Source organism: Cajanus cajan, chromosome 2 (genome assembly GCF_000230855.2).
Source record: "Cajanus cajan strain Asha chromosome 2, NIPB_CcT2T_4, whole genome shotgun sequence".
Classification (NCBI taxonomy): Eukaryota; Viridiplantae; Streptophyta; class Magnoliopsida; order Fabales; family Fabaceae; genus Cajanus; species Cajanus cajan.
This window is the reverse complement of record NC_138518.1, coordinates 32,589,763-32,598,821: the sequence shown is the minus strand read 5'-3', so window position 1 is coordinate 32,598,821 and position 9,059 is coordinate 32,589,763.

Genomic DNA, 9,059 nt, shown 5'->3' with positions numbered 1-9,059 from the left:
AGAGCTACTTTCCACTGAGGAAGTCTGAAGTCCTTTGACTTGGATATATTACTTGGATGATCGTACTTCCTTTGGGAGATTTTGACGATCTTGCTTTGAAAGCTCTCGCTGGGGATTCGTTCCGTGAGCTTGAGTTGAGGTTTCTCTGGGGAGTATTATTTCTGCGAGCCTCTCCAGGCTCAATTATTCTTTGATGTGGAGTATTATTTTGGCAAGCCTCTCCAGGCTTTAGTTATTCTGAGGAAGTATTATTTCTGTAAGCCTCTCCAGGCTCAAGTTATGATGAAAGAGTATTATTTCGGCGAGCCTCTCCAGGCTCAATTATTCTGAAGGAGTATTATTTAGGCAAGCCTCTCCAGGCTTTAGTTATGATGAAAGAGTATTATTTCGGCGAGCCTCTCCAGGCTCAGTTATTCTGAGAGAGTATTATTTCGGCGAGCCTCTCCAGGCTCAATTATTTTGTATGATTTGTTGGATTTTCTGTATTTTGCCCTTTTTTCGATTTTGGCTTTTTCTGTGTTTTTGCCTTTTTTGTTGATTTTGGCTTTTTCTGTGTTTTTGCCTTTTTGTTGAGTTCGGCTTTTTCTGTATTTTTGTTGATTTCTGTATTTTTGCCTTTTTTGTTGGTTTTGGCTTTTTCTGTATAGAAATGTCTCAGTTATTCTGAGAGAGTATTATTTCGGCGAGCCTCTCCAGGCTCAATTATTCTGAGAGAGTATTATTTCGGCGAGCCTCTCCAGGCTCAGTTATTTTGAGAGAGTATTATTTCGGCGAGCCTCTCCAGGCTCAATTATTCTGAGAGAGTATTATTTCGGCGAGCCTCTCCAGGCTCAGTTATTTTGAGAGAGTATTATTTCGGCGAGCCTCTCCAGGCTCAGTTATTTTGAGAGAGTATTCTTTTGGCGAGCCTCTCCAGGCTCAGTTATTTTGAGAGAGTATTATTTCTGCGAGCCTCTCCAGGCTCAGTTATTTTGAGAGAGTATTATTTCGGCGAGCCTCTCCAGGCTCAGTTATTTAGAGAGTATTCTTTCGGCAAGCCTCTCCAGGCTCAGTTATTTTGAGAGTATTCTTTCGGCAAGCCTCTCCAGGCTCAGTTATTTTGTATGACGCTGTTGATTTTCTGAATCTTTGCATTTTGTTTGCTGCTGTCATACACAAGCAATTTTTCCTATTTTTTCTAATCTATGTAGTTGCCTCATGACGAGGTCTTTGAAAATTTCTTTATGGCCAGTACGGCCGCATCCATTTCAGTATGCCCGTATTGAATTGAAAATTTGTTCATAACCCTAATTTTGGTACGGGCGTACTGAACATGATACGGGCGTATTGTTTTTTCTGAAGTTTATATATTTTTGTTTTTTTCAATAAACAGAGAATAAGTGATCTTCCAGTACACCTATCATCTGTATGCATGTATGCAGTATGATGCACCTAATTCTATTTGATTCTTTTTTCAAAAGAATTAACCGATGCGTTTTTCTGTTTGGATTTTGCCATTCCTCCAGACGGACTGTGCTCTGCCGATTTCTGTTACCGAGGAATGATGCATATTTGATTTTGGTGTCATCAACCAAATGATTCTTCCCTTTCTTTAGAAGATGTGTCAACCCTCCTATTGACCACTATATCTCCATGTTTCCACTAGATTATTCAAAAATCGTTGGGACAAGAGAGAAAAGAAGGAAAGGATATATATTTTCAAAAGTTTGTGTTTTAGAGGGGATTATTTTATTTTTTGAAAAATGGATTTTGTAAGAATGGCTGGCCAATGGTAGGCTTAAATGTTTAGGTTTGTTCGATTAAACACTTATGAGGTTAAGCACATCTTTGTTATTAATGATTGTGTTTTGACAACTTGGATAGCTTTTCTTGAGCCCCTTGTTGAATTCAATTGATGGTACCATCATGGATTTATTTTGTTTTTCTTTTTTTTGACGGCCCTAACTTTTGCCTAAAACACCCATTTGTGATGTCTTAGCGGGCTTTTGTTTTTGTTCATTATTTTGTAACCCTAATTTTTGCCTAGGTCACCCTTTTCGTGGGATTCCTAGCGGGTTTTTGTCTTCATTTTGTAACCCTAACTTTTGCCTAGGTCACCCTTTTGTAGGATTCCTAGCGGGTCTTTTGCTCTTATTTTTGCGCAGTCCCCTTTTTGGGTTTCTTGCCGAGCTTATTATCTTTAGGATTTCTTTTATCCATGATGGCACTTATTGATGCCAAGAAAAGGTGCTCCAAGCTGTCATGCACACTTCCACATAAAAATGATGTGGGTTTATTATTATTAAGATGATTTTAACCTCATTCATGTTTATTCAAACAGGGTTAAAATAATGTGGTCTAGAATTTTATTGCAAGCGAGAAAAGAAGCAATAAAGAATTAATGAAGAATGATTTTATTATAATCATAATGGAAACATGTGCCCTATCGAGGCTCGGGGGTCGGGCTGTCCCCGAGGAGTGATCTCTAATAGTCCCTGAGTCTATACATCCCTATCGGAAGGAGAAAAACATTTTGACGACGACGACCGGCCTTGACGCTTGTGAACCGGCCTTCCTAAAGATCTGGCTTAAAGAACGTCGAGAAGGATCTTGATTCCTCTTCGTTCTTTGATCTTTGTTAGGGTTGTATCCTAACCCTTGTTTCCCCGGATTATCCTTGATAATGGGTAGCTCCGGGATTCCTTGGGAGTCCTTGCCTAATCCTTGTCCTGGCAAGTATTCGTTCTTGGTGAGCATGGAGGCTACCTTCTTCATTTCTCGGGGAAACGTTTCGACATTGGCGATTTCCAATGCTTGGAAGGCGGTTTCTAAAGCTTCCTCCGCTGCATCCACGTAAGGTATGGTGGATGGTTTGCTGATGAGTATGTCATCTTCAGCTTGTACAGTCACCAGTTTGTCACCCACTATGAACTTGACTTTCTGGTGGAGCGTAGAGGGTACAGCTTTCGCATCATGAATCCAAGGTCGGCCGAGGAAACAGCTGTATGCGAGAGTAATGTCCATCACTTGGAATTCGACATTAAAGATAGTGGGTCCAATTTGGATTGGAAGATTGATCTCTCCCACCACTTCTCTTTTAGATCCATCGAAGGCTCGAACGATCATGTTGTTGGCGCATTTGGATTCCCTTGATTGCCACTTGCTCGAGCGCTTTTTTTTGGCATCACTTTCAAGGAAGATCCATTATCTACCAAGACTTTAACGATGTGATACTCCTTGCACTTTATAGAGATGTACAAGGGCTTGTTGTGGTTTGATCCCTCGGCGGGGATTTCTTCATCGATGAAGGTGAGGTGATCATTAGCCTTGATGTGACTAACAATCCCCTCAAACTCGTCTTGGGAGATAGTGTGCGACATATATGCCTCGTTCAAGACTTTCAACAGAGCTTGCCGATGCGGTTCGGAGCATAGGATCAACGACAACAGAGTAATCTTTGCTGGCGTCTTATGAAGTTGATCCATGATGGAATACTCGCTCTGTCGGATAAACTTTAACAGCTCGTCTGTCTCCTCCTCGGATTCTTTTTCCTCGGTTTTCTTTTCTTCTTTTTCTTTATTCTTGGGGGCTTTATCATGAAGATCTTCGGGAGTGTAGATCCTGCCACTCCTAGTCATGCCCCCAAGTCCAGCGATGTTGGAGATATCGCTGTCGGCAGAAGAGTGGATGTCGTATATCCACGGCACAGCCTTATTTGATTCGTAGGGGAAAGGTCTTGGAGCGGTGATCCTTAATGGTGTCGGACCTTCCCCTTTATTCGTCTTGATTACCAACAACGGAGTTGATGTGCGCTCGCTTGGCGCGGTTGTTGGTTTACACTTGATGACGAACGGCGTGCGATCCATTTTTGAACATACGCATCGATTTAATCCTTTCTTTTTATTTATGTTTATTACTGAATTACTAGGAGGGATGTATGAAATGAATGATCCCTAGATCCCTCCATGATCTACATGCATGATATGAGATGATGATGTTGAATATGCATGCATTGTGTTTATTGAACTAAGCATTATCATGTTTTTAGGATTTTCCTAAGATGATGCATGATATTGCTTGGTTTGGGTAAATACATATTTTTATTTTGTATCTTTTTTTGTATTTTTTGGGTGAAAAGGGAAACTACCTATATGAATGCAATGAAGGTAGATGTTAACACCATGTACTAGAAGATCCTTATTTCTATTTATTCTTATTTTAATAGAATAGGAATGTTGTTTGTTTAAAGAATGCAAATGTATGCTCATACAATGTCACATAACGAATGCACAAACAATTCACTCATCCACGAACAGTCACGAGCGAATCACGAGGTAGGGGTCTCCTGCAGAAAAGTGCATATTCAAGGAGGATCTAACTGTTCTCACTTGGTCAAAGGCCCCCAAGGTGCCCCCATTATAGGGACCCAATTCCTCTCATCGTAGGTCGATGGAAAGCTCCAACGCACCGTCGGACTCGAGTTCATGGTTATCACCTTGAGTGATGCTTTCCGACAACGGTCTCATAGGCTCCTATAAACCCATCAACCGGCCGTACTAACATCCACTCCCTATGGATTACCACTCATGCCCCCGGGTATAGAGGGAACTGTTGTGTGCAAAGGTTTGTGTGCAGTTTTTATTTCAAACAATTGCGGAATTTAAGCATACAACAGTTATTTAAAGCCATATAATAAAACATATTATAATACAAGCAAGGGGTAATGAAGTAATTTTAACTATTATTTGTTAAAAATAATCTGTCACTAAATGGGACTGACTCTCGAAGCTTCCCCAGTGGAGTCGCCATCTGTCGCCACCGGCCCGAAACGGGCTTTCGGCATTCGCGAGGGATGGTTGGACTCGTTTATTTGTTTAAAAATAGTGGATTGCTAGAATGACTTATTCTCAAACTGAGACCTCGTCAAACGAGCAATTTTATTAAAAGGCTCACTAATCCATATTAATCCCAAGCGGGACCCTCCATGGATTAGTGGTTTTCATAAAAGGAGGGTTCGTGGAGTCGCCACCAATGTTTTACTCAAAACATTGGAAAAAAGGATAAGGCAATTGATTTAAAAATCAACTTTGGCCACTACAACCAGAGTTGGGTAAGGGAGTCGGTTACGCGTGGGGAAGGTGTTAGCACCCCACGGCGCCCCTTTCGGGTTCCCTATGACAGATTATTTTTTAAAAGAACAGTATAAAATTACTAAATTACCCCTATTTATTCTAAACAATTATAAATTGACTATCTACATGATGACAGTTTAAATATGCACACAGAAAGCAGTAAAAGGAAGGATTGAAGGGAAACCTCTTGAAGCGTGCTTTTTATAAAAAATGAACTGGGAAGCGTTTTGGCGTTCCCACGCTCTACAAGCCCGCTCCTCGCTCTCCTAGAACAAAATTTTAACTAAGGGAATCAAAAAGATTTCCCCTCGACTTGGTTCGATCCTCAAGCAAAATGGCTCGGGGCTCAAGAACTTCGTCGGATCGACTCCCAGAGAGTTTTCTAGGGCAGAACACTGCTCAAAAACCCCAAAATACTCAAGGAGGGAGTCAAAACTCAGTGAAAAAGTGTGGAATGACGTCCAATTGACGTCATATTTATAGGGAATAGGCGCAATACGGCCTACAGGGCCAATACGGCCGTATTGAAATTTTTGAACTTCAATACGGTCGTATTGGAGTTCAATACGGTCGTATTGAAAGTCAGAAATTTCAATACGCCCGTATTGAGTTCGCAGCGGTCGTATTGAAGTGTCAATACGGTCGTACTGACTTCAGTACGGCCGTATTGAAGCTTCAATACGGCCGTATTAAGTTCAGTACGGCCGTATTGGGCTTTTTCCCTCCACTTCCTTATTTCTAGCTATTCTAAGACCTCTGGACCTACAGAGAACCCTCCCAGGGCCTTCGAGGAGTCCTTCTGGCTGATTATCCTTCAGTCTTCGAGAGTCTTCAAGCTTTATTTCCGACCCGGACAATTTTAGGGGTCTACAGTACTATATCACATAGAACCTCATCTTCATACTTCCTAATGGAAAACTTGACCTTTACTTTTTGGTCAACTACTAGGTCACCATCTTTATTAAGCCAACGAAGTTGATAAGGTTTAGGATGGGGACTAGTAGTTAAGCCCAACTTCTCAACCAACCTAATGCTACAACAGTTGCACCATGATCCATTATCAACAATGAGAGAACATGCATTATTTGAAACATTGCATCTTGTATGAAAAATGTTTCTCCCTTTGTGATATAGTACTACTTGGTTGGTTATTGAGGAGTCTCCTAATCATTAAGAGCTCCCCTTCATAAGGAAAAATAACCTCCACATTCTCCTCATGCTCACTTGCTTCTTCCTCACTATCACTAGAGGAAGTAGTAGTCTCTTCTTGACTACTATAAGTGTCATGTCCCCTCATGATCATAACTTTCTTTGTGGGACATTGGGAGGTAATGTGGTCTCTCCCTACACTTAAAGCATTTAATATCATTAGTCCTAGAACTAGTGTGTGGAGTGTCCTTCCCTTTTTCTTGGCCCTTTTCTCTAGCTAGATCCTTGGAGGGTTCAAAAGCTTTCTTCTTTTCAATAGATTTTCCCTCCCTCTTGGGATCTTTCCATAGGGATGAAGAGTGGGAGCTTTCTCTTTTAAAAGAGGATTTTCTCATTTTCTGTTATTCTACCCTAACACAAAGTTAGACCAAGTCATTTAGGTCCTTGTAGTGTAGTAGCTCCACTTGGTCTCTTATCTCTAAGTTAAGATCACTCAAGAATCTAGCTATAGTAGTGGCTTCTTCTTCCCTTATACTTGCCCTCATCATGTAAAGCTCCATTTGTTGCCTGTACTATTCTACAGACATATCTCTTTGTTGGAGCCTTTGGAGCTTATTCATAAGCTCCCTTCCATAGTATGATGGAATATGTCTCCTCCTCATGGCACTCCTAAGGTCATTCCAATATTGGATAGGAGGGGTCATTATGGTGGCGTCTTTTTGTTTCTAAGGCAGTCCACCAATACATGGCATGCCCTTGGAAGCTAAGGGTAGCCAGAGAGACTTTCCTCTCTTCACTCACCTTATGGCAAGCAAAGAGTTGCTCAACTTTCATCTCCCAATCTAAATACAACTCCACGTCATCTTTTCCAAAGAATTGTTAGAGGTCAACTTTAACTTCCCTAGGCTTAATAGTTCTCCTAGGTGCGGGTTGGTAGTGATCCCCTAGATTTATACTTTCATTTGGGGATGTGTATTGGGAGTCTGAGCTCCTACTCCTTCTCTTCTGTTTTCTCATTTCTTCTCTAAGTTTTTCCTCTTTTTTTCTAAGAATCCTCAAATCCTCTTCAAGGATAGCAAGTTGACCCTCTCTTTCAATTTTATCCTTCTATTTTTGAATGGCTTCTTGCTTCCCCCATAGTTTAAGTGATTTTATCTCTTTAGTGATATAAGAAAGACTTTTTGGAGAGCCATCACTTTCACTATAGTCGGAGTTTTGAGACATTTTAGACAAAAAGTATTTTCACACAAAAATAATTTTTAAAGAAAATAATATTTTTTTGAAGTGCTTGACTTGGCACTTAGAGGTCTAAGAGTACAAATTGAACTATGGAGGGAGGTGAGCTACAAAGAGCCACTTAATAACCAAGCCTCTTCAAGTAAAAATCTCTAAACCTCCTTGTACTTTGCCTTGCACAAAACAATTTTCACAAAGAACTTTTCAAAAAGAAAATAACTAACAAGTGCCTAATGTGTACAAATATTCAAGACTTGAAACCATAAATTGCTTGAAAACATAAATGGAATGAAAACATAAATTGCTTGAAAACTTAAATTGCTGAAAACATAAATTGCTTAAAACAAATTGCATGAAAACCTAAAGACAAGAAAACATAAACTAGGCGTTTAAAGCAAGTAAACTTATGTGAGAGCTTGGAAAGTACCAAGGACTTCCAAGGACCACTCTCACAAGCTCTAAACGTGTTACCCTAGTTGAAAACATTAAGGAGAGATGGAGATACACCAAAGGCACTCTAAGACACTCCTAAAAAGGCCTTGTACAAAAAATGAAAGAAATTAAAATTTACAAGAAATGAAATGCAAATTTACACCAAATGAAATGCAAATTTACACTAAATGAAATGTAAATTCACACCAAATGAAATGCAAATTCACACTAAATGAAATTAGTGGTTGCACCTAATTTTTAAGAAAAACAAAATTAGCCACTAAATTAGTGACAAATTTAGAGACGGATTTTTCAAGGAAAATTTTGTATCAAAATTTCCGTCTCTAAACTAGTCACAAATTTCACAAAAGTTTCACAAATTTTGTTTCTCCTTGTCTTCCAATCAAGCCTCTAATCCTTGCAACCCTCACAAGTGTGTCACTCCTCTCTTAGAAGTAACCTTGAGGTTGGTCACTCCTAGGTGTTTAGTTTCCCAAAGCACTTCCTCAAATGGAGAAGCAAGCTTCCTAGGTCACCACCAAAAACCTTCAAAGTTGGCTTCCTTTGAACTTGGCCTTCCACTCCTTCAAGAAGCACTCAACACACCTTAAGTTGCTGGAATATTAATGCAAAAACTAAAAAGGAACAATTAGGAACAGCTACACCAAATGGTGGAAAGAAATGATACAAGACTAGAAAGAGTTCCAATTGTCGCCACCGGCCCGAAACGGGCTTTCGGCATTCGCGAAGGATGGTTGGACTCTTTTATTTGTTTAAAAATATGGATTGCTAGAATGACTTATTCTCAAATTGAGACCTTGTCAAACGAGCAATTTTATTAAAAGGCTCACCAATCCATGTTAATCCCAAGCGGGACCCTCCATGGATTAGCGATTTTCATAAAAAGGAAGGGTTCATGGAGTCGCCACCAATGTTTTACTCAAAACATTGGAAAAAGAAGTTTAAGGCAATCGATTCAAAAATCGACTTCGGCCATGACAACCAGAGTCGGGTAAGGGAGTCGGTTACGCGTGGGGAAGGTGTTAGCACCCCACAGCGCCTCTTTCGGGTTCCCTATGACAGATTATTTCTAAAAATAATAGTGCGAAATTACTAAATTACCCCTATTTA